The sequence below is a fragment of the Arachis stenosperma genome, chromosome 1 (assembly GCF_014773155.1).
Source record: "Arachis stenosperma cultivar V10309 chromosome 1, arast.V10309.gnm1.PFL2, whole genome shotgun sequence".
Taxonomy (NCBI): domain Eukaryota; kingdom Viridiplantae; phylum Streptophyta; class Magnoliopsida; order Fabales; family Fabaceae; genus Arachis; species Arachis stenosperma.
Genome location: NC_080377.1, coordinates 82111289 through 82135793, shown reverse-complemented (window position 1 = coordinate 82135793; position 24505 = coordinate 82111289). Strand labels below are relative to the sequence as shown.

Sequence of the window (24505 nt, the reverse complement as noted above, 5' to 3'; positions counted from 1 at the left end):
TCACTCTAGTGTTTGAGGGTCGATTCTCTCGGTTCTCTACTAATCTTGTTTTCTAAGGCTTTCTCTTCTTCTACCAATCAACAAAAATTTAATGCATGAGCACACATATCAAAAGGTCTTTTCATAGGTTGTAATGGAGTTGGGGCAAGGTAGGAATGTATTTGGTTAAGTGGACTAAAATTCGAATCCTTGATTATCCTAAACTTTCCACCTAACCTAAGACAATCCATGTAATCAAAATACAAAACCTAACTACCCATTAACCATGTTTTTCACATATTCATGCATCCCAAATTTGAATACAACTCATATGCATTGCTATCGCCACTTACTTCGAGGCATTTTTGTCCTGTTTTTATTATTTTTTTTCTCTTTTTTTCTTCTTTTCTTCTTTTTATTTTTATATTTTTTTTTCATTTTCTTATTTTTTTTTCAATACATATGATTAAGGTATTGAATGCAAGAATATGTGCTCAGCTATCTTTCTCACATTTTTGCAAAAATATACAATACCCAATTTCCAAACCAAATGTTCCCAAACCAATTGTGCATACTCTCACTAGTCTAAGCTAACCAAGGATTCAAATTATGGACATTCATTGTTTTTTGTTTAGAGTTAATGATGTGCTAAAATAAAGAATAAATAGGGTTAAATAGGCTCAACATTGGTTTGCAAAGGATGATGAAGAGGGTAATAAGACCATATGGGTATGTGATCTTAGTGAGACAAGGGCCTCAATCACATAAGTGCAAGCATACATCAAACAATGGAAATATAGAATCAAGCAAGACAAAGATCACAATCTTAGAGAGAGCAACACACACACAAAAAATGTATTGTTAATAGGATGCAACCAATCATATACGCACTAGGTTTGTGTGTTCGAGCTCTGAAACCATGTTCCAAATATAAATTTCTTCACCAAGTTCAAAAATTTTAATAAAATTTTAATTCAAATTAGTGAAATGCCCTAAAACAGTTTCTTGGAAAAGAAATTATTACTTCAACCAAGTAGCACTTAAATGCAAGCCACTAACTACACATGCAATCTATTATGCAATGCAACAACTAATCTAACAAAGAAAATTAAATATTGGTGTTGGAAAAGGAAGTAGTTACACACGGAAGTCGGTCTCGACCTCCCCACACATAAAGATTGCACCGTCATCGGTGCATGCAAAGATGAGCAAGGTGGATTAGGGTGGGTACAACTGATGAGCTCATTCAAAAGATTGTACGGAGGGATTTGTTGTTTACCCTATTTAGAACTTTCTCCATTCCTTTCTTGGTGGCCAGCCTGAAAGGGGAGAAAAGATGGAAGATTAAGCCTAAAAATAAAGCAAATAAAATATAGGTGGGGCGAATGCCAAATAGAAGTGGGGTTCTCAACTACATGGTAGCTACAACATGTAAGTAAGAAAATAATATAAGCAAATGGCATATCAACTAACACTTGATGCAAGAGTAAAGTCAAAGCATATGTAAATGAAAAAATACTATGAAACATCAAGTTAAAACAAGAATTGACATAGACAAGATTAGTGATAAGCATGAGAGCATTTGGTTCCATCCTAACTCAATGATAATGAAGCACAAAAACAAAGTTATTGAGTTAGAAAGGGATAAAGCATTAATCTTTGTGTATGATGCAAGAATTGCAAATAGTAAGTAAGAATAAATGGGTTATGAAAGACAATATAAGTTCTTATCAATGCACAAAGAATGCAAGTATCACAAAAGATTAAGCATTGATTTAAAAGTATTAGCATCCAACAATATCAAACAAGTCAAGAAGCGCCAAAACAATGCAAGAAATAGACAACAGTTGACTAAGAAAAGTTCAACACCAATGTTAAAATAACAAATATAGAAAAGAAAAGAGGAACAAACAACAAAGTTAAAATGCAATGCATTCAAGAATGCAAATGTAATAAACAAAAGAAAAGAAAGAGGATAAAAATGAGAAGTGGAAATGTGAAGAGAGGAAGAAGAAGAAAGTAAGAAAGGAAGAAGAAAGAAAAATAAAGGAAAGAAGAAAGAAGAAGAAAGGAAAAGAAATAGGGCAGAAACAGGGCGCGAATGTGACGCGTGCGCATGGGTCACACGTGCGCATGAAAACAGAAACAGGCAGGTGACGCGTGAGCGTCGTCTACGCGTATGCGTGAGTGGCCCAAAGGAAAAAGTGACGCGTGAGCGTCAGTCAGGCATGCGCATGGCTACTTTCCGTGCCATATGCACGAAAGCTGCACAGTTCCATCACAACTCTTTAGTTTTTGTACCAAAGGCATCATTTAGATACGACGTGTGCGCGTCGGTCATACTCACGCGTGAATGGCCGAAACATCAAAGGACGCGTACACGTTGGCGATGCGCACGCGTGGGTTGGGTTTATGCTGCTAACTGCCCACCCGCATAGTTCCAGCACAACTCTCTGATTTTTGTACTAGGGATTGCAGCATTAGCATACGACGCGTATGTGTTGCCCACGCGCATGCGTGTGTTGCCATTTTTTTATATATTTTATATAATAAAATAACAAGTTTAAATACAACTTAAACTAAATAAACCTAACTAAAATTAAAAATTCAACTCATTACCAATATAAATAAAAGGAAAACTAGAAAGAATTTACCATGGTGGGGTGTCTCCCGCCTAGCACTTTTAGTTAAAGTCCTTAAGTTGGACATTTGGTGAGCTCCTTGTCATGGTGGCTTGTGCTTGAACTCATCTTGAAACTTCCACCAATGCTTGGATTTCCAATAAGCTCCAACATTTCCAAATAAATTTTCCATGCCTTGGTGAAGTTCTTCACAAGCTTTGAACTCCTAAAGTTGATCCTTTTGTATGCCGGGATCCCAAGTCTTGTTTCTACACCCGTCTTTAAGTTGATCATCATTGTTGCAATCGGGTGGCAAGCAATCTGAATTCTCAATTAAGCATCCAAACAACTTTTTAGACCCAAGAAATCTAACTCGACACCAAACTTTGCATTTTGACTTTGAGCTTTCTACCATAATGAACTGTGCATAACAACTCCAAACACTAACCATCTCCCTTTTGCTCTTAAAGCCACAAAGAGCTCTAAGTTGACCATCCATCTCAAGCAAATCATATTCAAGTGGAAAAGTAAAGTTTAAGGATAATAATTTCACCCACTTGAATGTTGTGTTGGATGGTAATGGCTTGGGAAGAGGTGTTTTTAATGATCTTGCAAGCTCCACTCCCTTATGCTCTTCCTTGACTCCTTCCACCTCTTGGCAAGCTTCTTCAACTTCAACCTCTTCCTCTTAGTAGCTTTCTTTAATTTCAATTCCTTGTTTACCAACTTCTTCTATACATTCCTCATTGTTCAAGTTATATGTTGGAGGTTGTGCTCTAGCCTCCTCAACATCAATTTTACAACACAATGAGGAAGGTTCAACAATCTCAAATAGCACATTTGTTGGTGTGGAATCATCTTCAATAATAGGATGTGTCACTTCCTCAACCTCTTCCAATCTTTTATCATCCACAATATGCCTAAGAGGTTGCACATTATCCTCTTCAACATCAAATTCATGCTCAATGGAAGAAGGTTCAACAACTTCCACAACATCATCACTTGGTGTGAAAGTGTTCTCAAGCTTGGAATCCACCTCTTGTGCCACTTCGCCTAGGTCTTCAACCACTTCTTCTTCTTCAACAATCTCCTACTTTTCACTTGATGCACAACACACTCCATTTCCTACTTTGCTTGTGACATGTATCCCATGAGTCCATGGTGTCTTAAATTTTTGCAATGTTAGCCATGATAGTTTTGCACGTTCTTTGGGCTTCCTCTTGCTCTTTTTGACGGATGATTTCTTGAAGCCGATCCATTGCTTCCTTGAAACGATCCATTGGCTCTTGCTCCACTTGGCTAACATAAGTAGGATTATATTGCTCTTGGAATGATGGACATAAACACTCTTCTATGGAGGGTTGTAGTGGAAAAGAGAGTTCATCTTGCGGTTGAAAAGGAGATGCATTAAAGCTTGGAGATTGGAAGGTGCTTTGGTTGTTGGTAGAAGGTGGAGGTAGACGGGATATAAGCTCTTGGAGGGTAGAGGTAAAACTAGTGAGGGTAGAGGTGAGTGTGGTTTGAAGATCTTCTTGCTCTTAAAGAATGATGCCAAGGTATCATCTATAGGAGCTTGGTTGGAGGGAAAAGAAGGGTCGTGAGGGTAATGATGTTGGAATTGGTGTGGTTCTATGTGTGCTTGATCACATGGCTCATATGGTGGTTGATATGGGGGATATATATTAGGGTCATATGGAAGTGTTTGGTGGTAGGGGGCTTGTGAGTATGGTTGAGGGCTATATCGAGGAGGTTCATAGGCATATGGTGGAGATTGTTGATATCACAAGGAGGTCCACCGTAGCCATCGGGTTGGTATGCATCTTGGAACTGCTCTTGCTCATAATATGTTGGAGGAGGTTGTTGCCAAAAAGGTTGATCATATGCATATGGCTCCTCCTACCTTTGATTTTTCCATCCTTGTTGCATATCCTCATTGTAGCTTCCATTCCCTACAACATAATTTGAGACAAACTCATAGCCAAAGTGATGAGAATTCATGGTGAAAAGACAAAATAAAATGGAAAGCTAATAAGAAATAATGAAGACAAACTCCTAAAACTGGCAACAACTAACAAAGAAGCAAAAGGCAAACATATTCATAATATATATAATAACCAATAATAAGGCACAAATTTGCAATTTCATGGCAACGGTGCCAAAAACTTGACGGAGGAAAAATGTCAGTAAAGAATTTCTCAAAATAACTTCGTTGCAAGTATAGATCTAAACCGACATCTAAACCTCAATCAACGTTTAATTAGGTTGTCACAAGTACAGACCTCAATAAAAATAAACTGAAGCATTCAAACCTCGGGTCGTCTCTCAAAGAATTGTAGGGAAGTGTGTTTATTATTGGCTATAAGGTCGGGTTGGCTAAAAGGGACCAACCTCATGAAAGGCTGGCCCACCACCGACCTCTTCACAATGAGCTCGGACAATCGCTACAGAGGCCCAAGGAGGCTCAAAGTAAAGGAACCACCGCCTACTAGAGGGTGGTTGGCCAATGATGAGCGGATAATTTGTACGCTTTTTGGCATTGTTTTTAGTATGTTTTTAGTACTTTGAGTTGAGTTTTTAGTATATTTTTATTAGTTTTTAGTTAAAATTCACTTTTCTGGACTTTACTATGAGTTTGTGTGTTTTTCTGTGATTTCAGGTATTTTCTGGCTGAAATTGAGGGACCTGAGCAAAAATCTGATCCAGAGACTGAAAAGGACTGCTGATGCTGTTGGATTCTGACCTCCCTGCACTCGAAGTGGATTTTCTGGAGCTACAGAAGCCCAATTGGCGCGGTCTTAACGGCGTTGGAAAGTAGACATCCTGGGCTTTCCAGCAATATATAATAGTTCATACTTTGCCCAAGATTTGATGGCCTAAACCGGCGTTCAAAGTCACCTTCAGAATTTCCAGCGTTAAACGCCGGAACTGGCACCAAAGTGGGAGTTAAACGCCCAAACTGGCACAAAAGCTGGCGTTTAACTCCAAGAAGAGTCTCTACACGAAAATGCTTCAATGCTCAGCCCAAGCACACACCAAGTGGGCCCAGAAGTGGATTTTTATGTCATTTACTCATCTTTGTAATTCTTAAGCTACTAGTTTCCTATAAATAGGACCTTTTACTATTGTATTTTCATCTTTTGATTACTTTAGATCTCTAGATCATCTTTGGGACATCTAGTTCTTAGATCATTTTGGAGGCTGGCCTCACGGCCATGCCTAGACCTTGTTCTTATGTATTTTCAACGGTGGAGTTTCTACACGCCATAGATTAAGGTGTGGAGCTCTGCTGTACCTCGAGTATTAATGCAATTACTATTGTTCTTCTATTCAATTCCGCTTGTTCTTATTCTAAGATATTCATTCGCACTCAAGAACTTGATGAATGTGATGATTATGTGACGCTCATCATCATTCTCACTTATGAACAAAGTGACTGACAACCACTTTTGTTCTACAAGCAAACGAGGCTCTAATGTTTATCTCTTGGATTCCTGATACACGATGCATGGTTGATCGCCTGACAACCGAGCGCTCGCCTGACAAACGAGCCAGCCATTCCGTGAGATCAGAGTCTTCGTGGTATAGGCAAGAACTGATGGCGGCATTCAAGAGAATCCGGAAGGTCTAACCTTGTCTGTGGTATTCTGAGTAGGATTCAATGATTGAATGACTGTGACGTGCTTCAAACTCCTGAGGGCGGGGCGTTAGTGACAGACACAAAAGAATCAATGGATTCTATTCCGGCCTGATCGAGAACCGACAGATGGATAGCCGTGCCGTGACAGGGTGCGTTGAACATTTCCACTGAGAGGATGGGAGGTAGCCACTAACAACGGTGAAACCCTTGCATAAGCTTGCCATGGAAAGGAGTAAGAAGGATTGGATGAAGACAGTAGGAAAGCAGAGAGACGGAAGGGACAGCATCTTCATGCGCTTATTTGAAGCTCTCACCAATGATATGCATAAGTATCTCTATCTTTATCTTTATGTTTTATTCGTATATCATCTATACCCATTTGAGTTTGCCTGACTAAGATTTACAAGGTGACCATACCTTGCTTCATACCAACAATCTCCGTGGGATCGACCCTTACTCGCGTAAGGTTTATTACTTGGACGACCCAGTGCACTTGCTGGTTAGTTGTGCGGAGTTGTGATAGAGAGTTGAGATTGCAATGAGCGTACCATGTTGATGGCGCCATTGATGATCACAATTTCGTGCACCAAGTTTTTGGCGCCGTTGCCGGGGATTGTTTCGTGTATGGACAACTGACGGTTCATCTTGTTGCTTAGATTAGGTATTTTTTCAGAGTTCTTAAGAATGAATTCTAGAGTTTCATGATGATCTGTTGAAGTCTAGCTGGCTGTGAAGCCATGTCTAATCTTATTGGACCGAGGTTTCAACTGATCATCACAAGAGCTTGTTGATCCCTATCAATCTTGCTGTTGGAGGAATGATCTGCTGAGGTTTGGCTGGCCATTGGCCATGTCTAGTGTTTTGGACCGAAGCTTTCTTTGAAAGCTTGGCTGGCTGTGAAGCCATGTCTAATTCCTGGACCGAAGTCTTAGACTAGCATTGCAATGATTCCTAGAACTCAAATTAAGAATTCTGAAACCTTTATTTTCTATTTTCATATAATTTTCGAAAAAGCACAAAAAAATTACAAAACCCTAAAAACCAAAAAAAAAATATTTTATGTTTCTTGTTTGAGTCTAGTGTCTTATTTTAAGTTTGGTGTCTTTTATGCATTGTTTATTTGATCTTGGTTCTATTTTCAAGTTAATAGTACAGGGAACTGAAGATTCAGAACATGCAGCAGAGGAATTACACAGAAAAAGCTGGGCGTTCAAAACGCCCAGTGAAGAAGGACAGACTGGCGTTTAAACGCCAGCCAGGGTACCTGGTTGGGCGTTTAACGCCCAAAAAGGTAGTGCATTGGGCGTTAAACGCCAAAATGTGCACCATTCTGGGCGTTTAACGCCAGGATGGCATAAGGGGGAGGATTTTGTTTTCAAATCAATTTTTTTTCAAATTTTCAAAGTTTTTCAAAATCAAATCTTTTTCAAATCATATCTTTTCAATCAAATGTTTTCAAAATCAATTTCTTTCCTTTTTCAAAGATACTTGCTATCAATTAATGATTTGATTCAACATTTCAAGTATGTTGCCTTTTCTGTTGAGAAAGGTTTAATGTTTGAATCATATCTTTTCTTGATAGCCAAGTTATTAAATTTTAAAATCAAATCTTTTTAAAATTGTTTTCAAAGCATATCTTCTCAATCACATATTTTTTAAAACCAATCATATCTTCTTAACCTCATCTTTTTCAAAATAGTTTTCAATCAAATCTTTTTGATTTCTAATTTCAAAATCTTTTTCAAAAATTACTTGATTTCTTTCCCACTCTTGGTTTTCGAAAATCAATTAAAGTTTTTCAAAATGTTTTCAAAATCTTTCACTTAATTTTCGAAAATTTCTTCCTCTCTTCTCACATCCTTCTATTTATGGAGTACCACTCCTTCTCAATGCACAATTCGAACTCTCTCTGACTAAGTTCGAATTCTTCTCCTTCTTCCTTCTATTTTTCTTCTTCTCTGACACCTCAAGGAATCTCTATACTGTGACATAGAGGATTCCACATTTTCTTGTTCTCTTCTCTTTCATATGAGCAGGAACAAGGACAAAATCATTCTTGTTGAAGCTGACCCTGAACCTGAAAGGACCTTGAAGCGAAAGCTAAGAGAAGCTAAGGCACAACTCTCTGTAGAGGACCTGACAGAAATCTTCAAAGAAGAAGAACCCATGGCAGCCGAAAACAACAACAATGCCAACAATGCAAGGAAGGTGCTGGGTGACTTTACTGCACCAACTCCCGACTTCTATGGGAGAAGCATCTCTATCCCTGCCATTGGAGCAAACAACTTTGAGCTTAAGCCTCAATTAGTTTCTCTAATGCAACAGAATTGCAAGTTCCGTGGACTTCCATTGGAAGATCCTCATCAGTTCTTAGCTGAATTCTTGCAAATCTGTGACACTGTCAAGACTAATGGGGTTGACCCTGAGGTCTACAGACTTATGCTATTCCCTTTTGCTGTAAGAGACAGAGCTAGGACATGGTTGGACTCACAACCTAAAGAAAGCCTGGACTCATGGGAAAAGCTAGTCAATGCCTTCTTGGCAAAGTTCTTTCCACCTCAAAAATTGAGTAAGCTTAGAGTGGAAGTCCAAACCTTTAGACAGAAGGATGGAGAATCCCTCTATAAAGCTTGGGAAAGATACAAACAATTGATCAGAAAATGTCCTCCTGACATGCTTTTTGAATGGAGCATCATAGATATTTTCTATGATGGTCTCTCTGAACTATCCAAGATGTCTTTGGATAGCTCTGCTGGAGGATCTCTTCATCTGAAGAAGACGCCTACAGAAGCTCAAGAACTAATTGAAATGGTTGCAAATAACCAATTCATGTACACTTCTGAAAGGAATCCTGTGAACAATGGGACAAATCAGAAGAAAGGAGTTCTTGAGATTGATACTCTGAATGCCATTCTGGCTCAGAACAAGATATTGACTCAACAAGTCAATTTGATTTCTCAAAGTCTGTCTGGAATGCAAAATGCACCAAGCAGTACTAAGGATGCTTCATCTGAAGAAGAAGCTTATGATCCTGAGAACCCTTCAATGGAAGAGGTGAATTACCTAGGAGAACCCTATGGAAACACCTATAATTCTTCATGGAGAAATCATCCAAATTTCTCATGGAAGGATCAACAGAGACCTCAACAAGGTTTCAACAACAATAATGGTGGAAGAAACAAGTTTAGCAATGGCAAGCCTTTTCCATCATCTTCTCAGCAACAGACAGAGATTTCTAAGCAGAACCCCTCTGACTTAGCAACTATGGTCTCTGATCTAATCAAAACCACTCAAAGTTTCATGACTGAAACAAGGTCCTCCATTAGGAATTTGGAGGCACAAGTGGGACAGCTGAGCAAGAAAGTCACTGAACTCCCTCCTAGTACTCTCCCAAGCAATACAGAAGAAAATCCAAAAGGAGAGTGCAAGGCCATCAACATGGCCGAATTTGGAGAGGAAAGAGAGGAAGTGAACGCCACTGAGGAAGACCTCAATGGGCGTGCACTAGCCTCCACTGAGTTCCCCAATGAGGAACCATGGGAATCTGAGGCTCAAAATGAGACCATAGAGATTCCATTGGACTTACTTCTGCCTTTCATGAGCTCTGATGAGTATTCCTCCTCTGAAGAGGATGAGTATGTCACTGAAGAGCAAGTTGCTAAATACCTTGGAGCAATCATGAAGCTAAATGACAAGTTATTTGGAAATGAGACTTGGGAGAATGAACCTCCTTTGCTCACCAGAGAACTGGATGACTTGTCTAGGCAGAAATTACCTCAAAAGAGACAAGACCCTGGGAAGTTTTCACTACCTTGTACCATAGGCACCATGACCTTCAAGAAGGCTCTGTGTGACTTAGGGTCAAGTGTAAACCTCATGCCTCTCTCTGTAATGGAGAAGCTAGGGATCTTTGAGGTACAAGCTGCAAGAATCTCACTAGAGATGGCAGACAATTCAAGAAAACAAGCTTATGGACTTGTAGAGGATATTCTGGTAAAAGTTGAAGACCATTACATACCTACTGATTTCATAGTCCTAGAGACTGGGAAATGCATGGATGAATCCATCATCCTTGGCAGACCCTTCCTAGCCACAGCAAAGGCTGTGATTGATGTTGACAGAGGTGAACTGATCATTCAAGTGAATGAAGAATCCCTTGTGTTTAAGGCTCAAGGATACCCCTCTGTCACCATGGAGAGGAAGCATGAAGAGCTTCTCTCAAATCAGAGTCAAACAGAGCCCCCACAGTCAAACTCTAAGTTTGGTGTTGGGAGGCCACAGCCAAACTCTAAGTTTGGTGTTGAACCCCCACATTCAAACTCTAAGTTTGGTGTTGGGAGGTTCCAACATTGCTCTGAGCATATATGAGGCTCCATGAGAGCCCTCTGTCAAGCTACTGACATTAAAGAAGCGCTTGTTGGGAGGCAACCCAATGTTATATTTTATATTTTTCTTTGTTATTTTGTTTTATTTTGTAGGATGATGATCATGAGAAGTCACAAAATCAATTGAAAAAGCAAAAATAGAATGAAAAACAGGAAGAAAAACAGCACACCCTGGAGGAAGAACCTACTGGCGTTTAAACGCTAGTAAAGCTAGCAGGTGGGCGTTTAACGCCCAGTCTGGCACCATTCTGGGCGTTTAACGCCAGAAAGGGGCACCAGACTGGCGTTAAACGCCAGGAAAGGGCAAGAACCTGGCGTTAAACGCCAGAAATGGGCACCAGCCCGGCGTTTAACGCCAGAATTGGCTCAAAACGTGATTTTGCATGCCATTTGGTGCAGGGATGACTTTTCCTTGACACCTCAGGATCTGTGGACCCCACAGGATCCCCACCTACCCCACCACCCTCTTTCTTCTTTACCCATTCACCAATCACTTCCATACCTCTTCTCCAAAAACCCTTCACCTATCAAATCCCATCTTCTCTTCACCACTCACATCCATCCTTCATAAAACCCCACCTACCTCACCCTTCAAATTCAAACCACTTTCCCTCCCAAACCCACCCATACATGACCGAACCATGAGCCTCCCCTCTCCTATATAAACCCTTCTTCACCCCTTCATTTTCACACAACCTAAACACCACTTCCCTCCCTCTTTGGCCGAACACAAAGCCATCCCCTTCTTCCTCATTTCTTCTTCTTCTACTCTTTTCTTTCTTCTTTTGCTCGAGGACGAGCAAACCTTTTAAGTTTGGTGTGGTAAAAGCATTGTTTTTTGTTTTTCCATAACCATTTATGGCATCCAAGGCCGGAGAAACCTCTAGAAAGAGGAAAGGGAAGGCAAAAGCTTCCACCTCCGAGTCATGGGAGATGGAGAGATTCATCTCAAGGGTGCATCAAGACCACTTCTATGAAGTTGTGGCCTTGAAGAAGGTGATCCCCGAGGTCCCTTTTTCACTCAAAAAGAGTGAATATCCGGAGATCCGACATGAGATCTGAGGAAGAGGTTGGGAAGTTCTTACCAACCCCATTCAACAAGTCGGAATCTTAATGGTTCAAGAGTTCTATGCCAATGCATGGATCACCAAGAACCATGATCAAAGTGTGAACCCGGATCCAAAGAATTGGCTTACTATGGTTCGGGGGAAATACTTGGATTTTAGTCCGGAAAATGTAACGTTGGCATTCAACTTGCCTATGATGCAAGGAGATGAACATCCTTACACAAGAAGGGTCAACTTTGATCAAAGGTTGGACCAAGTCCTCACTGATATTTGTGAAGAGGGCGCCCAATGGAAGAGAGATTCAAGAGGGAAGCCGGTTCAACTAAGAAGGCATAACCTCAAGCCCGTGCTAGAGGATGGTTGGAGTTTATCCAACGCTCAATCATTCCCACTAGCAACCGGTCCAAAGTTACTCTAGACCGAGCCATCATGATCCATAGCATCATGATTGGAGAAGAAGTAGAAGTTCATGAGGTCATAGCCCAAGAACTCTATAAGGTGGCGGACAAGTCCTCCACCTTGGCAAGGTTAGCCTTTCCTCACCTCATTTGTCACCTCTGTTATTCAGTTGGAGTTGACATAGAAGGAGACATCCTCATTGATGAGGACAAGCCCATCACTAAGAAAAGGATGGAGCAAACAAGAGACCCCTCTCATCATGAGATCCCTGAGATGCCTCAAGGGATGCACTTTCCTCCACAAAACTATTGGGAGCAACTAAACACCTCCCTAGGAGAATTGAGTTCCAACATGGGACAACTAAGGGTGGAGCACCAAGAACACTCCATTCTCCTCCATGAAATTAGAGAAGATCAAAGAATCATGAGAGAGGAGCAACAAAGACAAGGAAGAGACATTGAGGAGCTCAAGCACTCCATAAGACCTTCAAGAGGAAGAACAAGCCGCCATCACTAAGGTGGACCCGTTCTTTAATCTCCTTGTTCTTTATTTTCCTGTTTTTCGAATTTTAGTGCTTATGTTTATCTATGTTTGTGTCTTATGATCATTAGTGTCTTAGTGTCTATGCCTTAAAGTTATGAATGTCCTATGAATCCATCACCTTTCTTAAATAAACAATGTTCTTAATTGAAAAAGAGAAGAATTGCATGAATTTTGAATTTTATAACAGATTGATTATTTTGATGTGGTGGCAACACTTTTGTTTTCTGAATGTATGCTTAAACAGTGCATATATCTTTTGAATTTGTGGTTCATGAATGTTGGCTCTTGAAAGAATGATGAAAAAGGAGACATGTTACTGAGGATCTGAAAAATCATAAAAATGATTCTTGAAGCAAGAAAAAGCAGTGAATACAAAAAAAACGAAAAAAAAGAAAAAAAAAGAAAGAAAAAGAAAGAAATAAAGTTGTGATCCAAGACAAAAAGAGTGTGCTTAAGAACCCTGGACACCTATAATTGGAGACTCTAGCAAAGTTGAGTCACAATCTGAAAAGGTTCACCCAATTATGTGTCTGTGGCATGTATGTATCCGGTGGTAATACTGGAAGACAGAGTGCTTTGGGCCACGGCCAAGACTCAATAAGTAGCTGTGTTCAAGAATCATCATACTTAACTAGGAGAATCAATAACACTATCTGGACTCTGAGTTCCTAAAGAAGCGAATCGTTCTGAATTTCAAAGGATAGAGTGAGATGCCAAAACTATTCAGAGGCAAAAAGCTAAAAGTCCCGCTCATCTAATTGATACTGATCTTCATAGATATTTTTGGAATTCATTGCATATTCTCTTCTTTTTATCTTATTTGATTTTCAGTTGCTTGGGGACAAGCAACAATTTAAGTTTGGTGTTGTGATGAGCGGATAATTTGTACGCTTTTTGGCATTGTTTTTAGTATGTTTTTAGTAGTTTGAGTTGAGTTTTTAGTATAATTTTATTAGTTTTTAGTTAAAATTCACTTTTCTGGACTTTATTATGAGTTTGTGTGTTTTTCTGTGATTTCAGGTATTTTTTGGCTGAAATTGAGGGACCTGAGCAAAAATCTGATCCAGAGACTGAAAAGGACTGCTGATGCTGTTGGATTCGGACCTCCCTGCACTCGAAGTGGATTTTTTGGAGCTACAGAAGCCCAATTGGCGCGCTCTCAACGGCGTTGGAAAGTAGACATCCTGGGCTTTCCAGCAATATATGATAATTCATACTTTGCCCAAGATTTGATGGCCCAAACCGGCGTTCAAAGTCACCTTCAGAATTTCCAGCGTTAAACGCCGGAATTGGCACCAAAGTGGGAGTTAAACGCCCAAACTGGCACAAAAGCTGGCGTTTAACTCCAAGAAGGGTCTCTACACGAAAATGCTTCAATGCTCAGCCCAAGCACACACCAAGTGGGCCCAGAAGTGGATTTTTATGTCATTTACTCATCTTTGTAATTCTTAAGCTACTAGTTCCCTATAAATAGGACCTTTTACTATTGTATTTTCATCTTTTGATCACTTTAGATCTCTAGATCATCTTTGGGACATCTAGTTCTTAGATCATTTTGGAGGCTGGCCTCACGGCCATGCCTAGACCTTGTTCTTATGTATTTTCAACGGTGGAGTTTCTACACACCATAGATTAAGGTGTGGAGCTCTGCTGTACCTCGAGTATTAATGCAATTACTATTGTTCTTCTATTCAATTCCGCTTGTTCTTATTCTAAGATATTCATTCGCACTCAAGAACTTGATGAATGTGATGATTATGTGACGCTCATCATCATTCTCACTTATGAACAAAGTGACTGACAACCACTTTTGTTCTACAAGCAAACGAGGCTCTAATGTTTATCTCTTGGATTCCTGATACACGATGCATGGTTGATCGCCTGACAACCGAGCGCTCGCCTGACAAACGAGCCAGCCATTCCGTGAGATCACAGTCTTCGTGGTATAGGCAAGAACTGATGGCGGCATTCAAGAGAATCCAGAAGGTCTAACCTTGTCTGTGGTATTCTGAGTAGGATTCAATGATTGAATGACTGTGACGTGCTTCAAACTCCTGAGGGCGGGGCGTTAGTGACAGACGCAAAAGAATCAATGGATTCTATTCCGGCCTGATCGAGAACCGACAGATGGATAGCCGTGCCGTGACAGGGTGCGTTGAACATTTCCACTGAGAGGATGGGAGGTAGCCACTGACAACGGTGAAACCCTTGCATAAGCTTGCCATGGAAAGGAGTAAGAAGGATTGGATGAAGACAGTAGGAAAGCAGAGAGACGGAAGGGACAGCATCTTCATGCGCTTATCTGAAGCTCTCACCAATGATATGCATAAGTATCTCTATCTTTATCTTTATGTTTTATTCGTATATCATCTATACCCATTTGAGTCTGCCTGACTAAGATTTACAAGGTGACCATAGCTTGCTTCATACCAACAATCTCCGTGGGATCGACCCTTACTCGCGTAAGGTTTATTACTTGGACGACCCAGTGCACTTGCTGGTTAGTTGTGCGAAGTTGTGATAGAGAGTTGAGATTGCAATGAGCGTACCATGTTGATGTCGCCATTGATGATCACAATTTTGTGCACCAGCCAACGATATGATCTCATCCACAAAAGATAAGATAAGATAACAAACTTATCTCAAAAGGAGATCGTCAAATACCACTATAAATACACTGGAGTACCCAGGTATAACTCATACTCCAATTCTACAAAAAACCTGCCTAAAGCCCATACTGACTTAAGCATCAGAGTCTCTTGTAGGTACCACTACCCCCCGGCAATCAAGGACCAGCAGCACCTCGCGTTCCTTGTCACGCGTACACATCAGTCAGGCGTACGCGTCGCTCGTACTTTTGTGCTAGGCATGCGTCCGCGTCGTCCACGCGTGCGCGTCGCTGCCATTTCCTTCAAAACTTCATTTTCTCGTGTTCCTTCCACTTTTGCATGTTTCCTTTCTGTTCTCTAAGCCATTCCTGCCTTATAAATCCTAAAAATACTCATCACATGGATCATGGCATCGAATGGTAATAAAGGATAATTAAAATTAACAATTTTATGGTCTAGGAAACATATTTTCACATATATTAAGGAATAAGGAAGGAATTGTAAAACCATGCAATTTATATGAATAAGTGAGCAAAGACTTGATAGAAACCACTCAATTGAGCATAATATAAATCATAAAATAGTGGTTTATCAACCTCCCCACACTTAAATATTAGCATGTCCTCACGCTTAGCTCAAGAGAAACTGAAAAAGAGTGAAGGTAGAATGGTGGAATCTATGCAATGAAATCTATCTAAATGCAAGCTACCTAAATGAATCATGCAATTCTAATTACTATCCACTTATATACACATAGAGCTTACATGTGGTCAAATTAAGTCAAATTTTTCAAGGAATCATATGTGCACAACAAAGGTTGAACCATATTAAAATATATTCACAATTGAGTTGAGCTAATCAAAAGAATTCACAAACTTACAAGACAAGCAATGATTAAACATGGATATATGGAATTGAGCTATTGAACCCTCACTGGATTTGTGTTTACACTCTAATCACTCAGTGTTTGGGACTAATCACTCTACTCTTCTATAGTCATGCTTTCTAAAACTTTATTCTTCATCTAACCAATTAACAAATATTTAATGTATACATGCAAACATCATGAGGTCTTTTCAAGGTTGTAATGGGGCTAAGGTAAAGGTGAAGGTGTATATATAAGGCTAAGTGAGCTATAAATTGAAATCCTTGATTAGTCTAAGATCTCACCTGACATATACATACTCTATACAATTTTAAAAATTATACCTAGCTACCCAATTTTCCCACTTTTGTATCACATACTCATGCATCAACTTTTCTTTTGATCTTATCATATATGTATTGATCTTTCACTAACTTTAATATTGGGGTAATTTTGTCCCCTTATTTATTTATTCATAGGTTTTTTTTTCAATATGAAAAATAAACACAACATATCAATGAACATGGTATTTTAATTATTTTGGCCTTACATGAGCATGCACCCAAATTTCAAATAATTTATCAATTCAATACCTTTTTATCAACCCAGGTTTCAATGGTTCCCCACACTTAATTGATACACAACCTCTATCTCAAGCTAACTAAAAATTCAATTCCTTGGGATAATTAATTTATTTTTCTGCTTAAGGCTAGTGATGTGGTTATAGAATATAAGGGGTTTAAAAGGCTCAAAGTGGCTAACAAAGATGATTGAAAGTGTAGGCTATTTGGGATAAGTGAGCAAAAATTCAAATAATGGCCTCAATCATATGCAAGCATGTAAATACACCAAATAATGGACATATAGAATGAAACAAAGTAAAATATGCAAGTTTAGAGAAGAAGGGAGAAACACACATGAATGAAAACTATGGTTAAATAATATAACCATGCAATTAAGCTCAAAAACTTACGGGTTGTGTGTTCTTTGGCTCAAAAATCATATAACAGTTATGTATATCATGTAAGTAGAAATCAGGAGTTTCCATTCAACTCAATGTGAATCTTTGAATGGCTCTTATAAAAATAAGTATTTTCCATTCAACTAAAATTTCTAGTTTACTCTTTATTTCCAATTAAACCAATTTATCATATGCTAAAAGGGTAAACTAAACTAAATAATCTATATTTTCTACATCACAACTAATAAGCTAAGAGTGCAAATTAAGCTAAATATCTAAGATATATATATATATATATATATATATATATAGCCCAAAATGCAAAATGTAATAAAGTAAACAGAAATACAGCAAAAGAAAATGTGCAAGTACTGAAAGTCAAACAAGATAAAATAAAATAAAATACAGAAAGAGAAATAAAATAGGATAAAGAGTCTGAAAGTAGTTCACCAAAATAAAGTTTGCCAGAGATGGCAACCTCCCCACACTTAAATAATAGCATCGTCCCCGATGCTCAATCAGGCTGGGTGTGAAGAGTTGTCACTTCCGGAGGGGTGTGCTGGTGCTGTCTGTATGGGCTCTGGCAGTGAAAGTGTCTGAGGCTCTGCCTGTATAGGTGCCTGGGGGTCTTCTGGCTGTGTCTGCTGAGGCTCTTCATGCTGGGGCTCTGCCTGCTCGGGTCCTGCCTGCTTAGCCTCTTCTCGTGCATCCTCCTCCTGGTCAACTGCCTTCTCCTCAGATGGCTCTGATGGTGTGTCGGGCTCAGAGGGGATGTCAGTGTGGCCTGACCGGATCATCAATTTCAAATGCTCATAGCGTCGCCTACTGTGACGCTCAGACCGCTCATATCGACGTTGATTGCAGCGCTCCATCTGGTCTAGGCACTCGAATAGGCGGTGCACAAGGTGGTAGATGGGTTGGGAAGCAAGGGAGGGTACTGTGGATGTGGGTGGTGCAGCAGGTGCTGAAGGGGCAGCAGAAGATGTGGATGCATCAGCTGTGGCAGTAAGAGAGGACGGTCTATAGCCCAGAGCCACGAACTTTCTGCCATGTGGGATGATCTTCTTGCAGTCGGCGGCTGGTGGCTTCTCATCCGCCAGTTCCAAGGGTACCTCAGCTCGGCGGTCCAACTGAGTAATCAGGTAGGGGAAGGGCAAAGTGCCTCAGACATGAACCCGGGACATGTAGTACCGGATAAATCGGGAAAGGTACATGTCCTTGCCCTCCATCACGCACCAGATAAGAGTAATCATGGCAGCTGGAACCTCAGTCTCGTTAGTGCTCAGCATCACATAGTTGCTCAGAATTTGCTACTGATGAGCGGATAATTTATATGCTTTTTGGCATTGTTTTTAGGTAGTTTTTAATAGGTTCAAGCTACTTTTAGGGATGTTTTCATTAGTTTTTATGCTAAATTCTCATTTATGGACTTTACTATGAGTTTGTGTGTTTTTCTATGATTTCAGGTAATTTCTGGCTGAAATTGAGGGACCTGAGCAAAACTCTAATAGGAGGCTGACAAAGGACTGCTGATGCTGTTGGAATCTGACCTACCTGCACTCAAAATGGATTTTTTGGAGCTACAAAACTTCAAATGGCGCGCTCTCAACGGCGTTTGAAAATAAACATCCAGAGCTTTCCAGCAATATATAATAGTCTATACTTTATTCGGGATTTGACGATGTAAACTGGCGCTCAACGCCAGTTTCATGCTGCATTCTGGAGTCAAACGCCAGAAACACGTCACGAACCAGAGTTGAACGCCCAAAACACGTTACAACTTGGCGTTCAACTCCAAGATAAGCCTCAGCTCGTGTAACATTCAAGCTCAGCCCAATGGTGCACAAAATTGTGATCATCAATTGCGCCATTAACATGGTACGCTCAATTGTAATCTCAACTCTTTATCACAACTTCGCACAACTAACCAGCAAGTGCACTGGGTCATCCAAGTAATAAACCTTACGCGAGTAAGGGTCGATCCCACCGAGATTGTTGGTATGAAGCAAGCTATGGTCATCTTGTAAATCTCAGTCAAGCAGATTCAAATGGTTATGGATGATATATGACTAAAGCATAAAGTAAGAATAGAGATACTTATGCAATTCATTGGTGAGAATTTCAGATAAGCGTATGGAGATGCTTTGTCCCTTCCGTCTCTCTGCTTTCCTACTGTCTTCATCCAATCCTTCTTACTCCTTTCCATGGCAAGCTGTATGTTGGGCATCACCGTTGTCAGTGGCTACAATCCCGTCCTCTCAGTGAAAATGATCAACGCGCTCTGTCACAGCACGGCTAATCATCTGTCGGTTCTCAATCAGGTTGGAATAGAATCCATTGATTCTTTTGCGTCTGTCACTAACGCCCAGCCTTCAGGAGTTTGAAGCTCGTCACAGTCATTCAATCTTTGAATCCTACTCAGAATACCACAAACAAGGTTTAGACCTTTCGGTTTCTCTTGAATGCCGCCATCAATTCTAGCTTATACCACGAAGATTCCGATTAAGGGATCCAAGAGATATCCACTCAATCTAAGGTAGAATAGAGGTGGTTGTCTGGCACACGTTCATAGGTGAGAATGATGATGAGTGTTACGGATCATCACATTCATCAAGTTGAGGAACAAGTGATATCTTAGAACAAGAATGAGCTGAATTGAATAGAAGAATAATAGTAATTGCATTAATACTCGAGGTACAGCAGAGCTCCACACCTTAATCTATGGTGTGTAGAAACTCCACCGTTGAAAATACATAAGAACAAGGTTCAGGCATGGCCGTGAGGCCAGCCCCCATGGCCTAAGAACTAGATGTCCAAAGATGATCCTAAGATCTCAAGTGATCAAAAGATAAAAATACAATAGTAAAAGGTCCTATTTGTAGAGAACTAGTAGCCTAGGGTTTACAAAGTTGAGTAAATGACATAAAAATCCACTTCCGGGCCCACTTGGTGTGTGCTTGGGCTGAGCATTGAAGCTTTCATGTGTAGAGACTTTTCTTGGAGTTAAACGCCAGCTTTTGTGCCAGTTTGGGCGTTTAACTCCCATTCTTGTGCCAGTTCCGGCGTTTAACGCTGGGCAGTTTTGAGCTGATTTGGAACGCCGGTTTCGGCCATCAAATCTCGGGCAACGCATGGACTATTATACATTGCTGGAAAGCCCAGGATGTCTACTTTCTAACGCAATTAAGAGCGCGCCAATTAGGCTTTTGTAGCTCTAGAAAATACACTTCGAGTGCAGGGAGGTCAGAATCCAACAGCATCTGCAGTCCTTTTCAGCCTCTGAATCAGATTTTTGCTCAGGTCCCTCAATTTCATCCAGAAAATACCTGAAATCACAGAAAAACACACAAACTCATAGTAAAGTCCAGAAAAATGAATTTTAACTAAAAACTAATAAAAATATAATAAAAACTAACTAAAACAAACTAAAAACATACTAAAAACAATGCCAAAAAGCGTATAAATTATCCGCTCATCACAACACCAAACTTAAATTGTTGCTTGTCCCCAAGCAACTGAAAATCAAATAAGATAAAAAGAAGAGAATATGCAATGAATTCCAAAAATATCTATGAAGATCAGTATTAATTAGATGAGCGGGGCTTTTAGCTTTTTGCCTCTGAATAGTTTTGGCATCTTACTCTATCCTTTGAAATTCAGAATGATTGGCTTCTATAGGAACTCAGAATCCAGATAGTGTTATTGATTCTCCTAGTTAAGTATGATGATTCTTGAACACAGCTATTTTATGAGTCTTGGCCGTGGCCCAAACCACTCTGTCTTCCAGTATTACCACCGGATACATACATGCCACAGACACATAATTGGGTGAACCTTTTCAGATTGTGACTCAGCTTTGCTAGAGTCCCCAATTAGAGGTGTCCAGGGTTCTTAAGCACACTCTTTTTGCCTTGGATCATGACTTTATTATTTTTTTTCTTTGTCGTATTCACTGCTTTTTCTTGCTTCAAGAATCATTTTTATAATTTTTCAGATCCTTAGTAACATGTCTCCTTTTTCATCATTCTTTCAAAAGCCAACATTCATGAACAACAAATTCAAAAGACATATGCACTGTTCAAGCATACATTCAGAGGTCAAAGTATTGCCACCACATCAAAATAATTAATCTGTTATAAAATTCAAAATTCATGCAATTCTTCTCTTTTTCAATTAAGAACATTTTTCATTTAAGAAAGGTGATGGATTCATAGGACATTTATAACTTTAAGGCATAGACACTAAGACACTAATGATCATGTAATAAGACACAAACATGGATAAACATAAGCATAAAATTCAAAAAACAGGAAAATAAGGAACAAGGAAATTAAAGAACGGGTCCACCTTAGTGATGGCGGCTTGTTCTTCCTCTTGAAGATGTTATGGAGTGCTTGAGCTCCTCAATGTCTCTTCCTTGCCTTTGTTGCTCCTCTCTCATGATTCTTTGATCTTCTCTAATTTCATGGAGGAGAATGGAATGTTCTTGGTGCTCCACCTTTAGTTGTCCCATGTTGGAACTCAATTCTCCTAGGGAGGTGTTGATTTGCTCCCAATAGTTTTGTGGAGAAAAGTGCATCCCTTGAGGTATCTCAGGGATTTCATGATGAGTGGGATCTCTTGTTTGCTCTATCCTTTTCTTAGTGATGGGCTTGTCCTCATCAATGAGGATGTCTCCCTCTATGTCAATTCCAACTGAATAACAGAGGTGACAAATGAGATGAGGAAAGGCTAACCTTGCCAAGGTAGAGGACTTGTCTGCCACCTTATAAAGTTCTTGGGCTATAACCTCATGAGCTTCTACTTCTTCTCCAATCATGATGCTATGAATCATGATAGGCCGGTCTATAGTAACTTCGGACTGGTTGCTAGTGGGATTGATTGAGCGTTGGATAAACTCCAACCATCCCCTAGCCACGAGCTTGAGGTCATGCCTTCTCAGTTGAACCGGCTTCCCTCTTGAATCTCTCTTCCATTGGGCGCCCTCTTCACAAATGTCTATGAGGACTTGGTCCAACCTTTGATCAAAGTTGACCCTTCTAGTGTAAGCGTGTTCATCTCCTTTCATCATGGGCAAGTTGAATGCCAAGCTTACATTTTCCGGACTAAAATCTAAGCATTTTCCCCGAACCATTGTAAGCTAATTCTTTGGGTTCGGGTTCACACTTTGATCATGGTTCTTGGTGATTGATAAACCACTATTTTATGGTTTATCTTGTGCTCAATTGAGTGGATTTTATCAACTCTTTACCCACTTATTCATACTATTTGCATGTTTTACATTTGCCTTCCTAATTATGTGCTTTGATTGAAAACATGTTTCTTTGGACTTATATTTGCTTATTATTAATCCTCTCTTATTATCATTAGATGCCTTGATATGTGTGTTAAGTGTTTTCAGATATTATAAGGTAGGAATGGCTTGGAGGATGAGAAGGAAGCATGCAAAAGTGGAAGGAATATAATAAGTTGGAGAAATTGCTAAAGCTGTCCAGCCTGACCTCTTCACACTCAAACGGCTATAACTTTAGCTACAGAGGTCCAAACGACGCGGTTCTAGTTGTGTTGGAAAGCTAACGTCCGGGGCTTCGATTTGATATATAATTTTCTATAGTTGCTCTGACGCCAGGCGACGCGAACGCGTGAGTCACGCGGACGCGTGACCTGGCAGGAATGCAACCCGCACGGCCGCGTGAGCCATGCGGCCGCGTCACTTTTCCGCGACCTGTACGGACCAGAAAGCGCTGGAAGTGACTTCTGGGCTGCTTTTGACCCAGTTTTCAGCCCAGAACACACAGATTAGAGGCTATAAAATGGGGGAATGCATGTATTCATAATTATTCACTCATAATTTACTTCTCATGATTTAGATTTAGTTTTGAGAGAGGTTCTCCCCTCTCTCTCTTAGGATTAGGATTTAGGATTTAGGACTTCTCCTATTTTTTAGGAGTGACTCTCAATCCCAGGTTCTTTATTTTTATTTATCCCAATTTAATTTATGAACTTTTCCATGTTAAGATTTGAATATTTTATTTAATGATATTTGAAGCATTTCAGTTTATGATTGTCCCTTTTTATTATCCCTAATCTGAAGATATTGTTATTCTAGTATATTTAGTTTTTCCCCTTTTTGGCCTCGGTTAAATAATTGGTGACACTAGAGTTATCAAACTCAGTATTGATTGAAAATTGGATTTCTTCATTTCATTAATTCATATTCCAATAACTCTAGCCTTTCCCAAGGAAAGACTAGGACTTGAGGATTCGAATTAATTCATCCACTTAACTTACCTTCATAGTTAGAGGTTAACAAGGTGGGAGAAGAATTCAATTCTCTTCATAATTGATAAGGATAACCAGGATAGGACTTCCAGTTCTTATACCTTGCCAAAGGTTTATTTTATTAGTATTATTTTATTTTATTTTACTTATCATATAACATATTCGCACCTTACTTCCAAAACCCCAATTTACAATCTCCATAGCCAATAATAAGAACATACCTCCCTGCAATTCCTTGAGAAGACGACTCGAGGTTTAAATACTCGGTTATCAATTTTAAAGGGGTTTGTTACTTGTGACAACCAAAATGTTTGTACGAAGGAATTTTTGTCGGTTTAGAGGCTATATCTACAACGCAACTGTTTTTATGACATTCTTTACTGGCAAAAATCCTAACGTTGGTGATCCATGCATTGGCATAGAACTCTTGAACCATTAAGATTCCGACTTGTTGAATGGGGTTGGTAAGAACTTCCCAACCTCTTCTTCGGATCTCATGTCGGATCTCCGGATATTCACTCTTTTTGAGTTTGAAAAGGACCTCGGAGATCACCTTCTTCATGGCCACAACTTCATAGAAGTGGTCTTGATGCACCCTTGAGATGAATCTCTCCATCTCCCATGACTCGGAGGTGAAAGCTTTTGCCTTCCTTTTCCTCTTTCTAGAGGTTTCTCCGGCCTTAGGTGCCATAAATGGTTTTGGAAAAACAAAAAGCAATGCTTTTACCACACCAAACTTAGAAAGTTTGCTCGTCCTCGAGCAAAAGAAGAAAGAAGAGAGTAGAAGAAGAAGAAATAAAGGAGATGGAGGTGGCTTTGATTTTTGGCCAAGGGGGAGAAGTAGTGTGTAGGTTGTGTCAAAATGAAGGAGTGAAGATGGGTTTATATAGGAGTGGAGAGGGGGTGTATGGTTCGGCCATTATGGGTGGGTTTGGGAGGGAAAGTGGTTTGAATTTGAATGGTGAGGTAGGTGGGGTTTTATGAAGGATGGATGTGAGTGGTGAAGAGAATAGTGGGATTTGATAGGTGAGGATTTTTGGGGAAGAGGTGTTGAGGTGATTGGTGAATGGGTGAAGAAGAGAGAGAGTGGTGGGGTAGGTGGGGATGCTGTGGGGTCCACAGATCCTGAGGTGTCAAGGAAAATTCATCCCTGCACC

At 39.9% G+C, this 24505-nt stretch overlaps 1 non-coding gene across 1 annotated transcript; it reads right to left on the bottom strand.

The window, feature by feature from the left end:
* Positions 1-8808: 8808 nt before the first annotated feature.
* Positions 8809-8916, bottom strand: LOC130953806 (small nucleolar RNA R71). The gene has a single exon (XR_009075971.1). It is a non-coding gene; the product is annotated as a small nucleolar RNA R71 (small nucleolar RNA).
* Positions 8917-24505: the final 15589 nt, after the last annotated feature.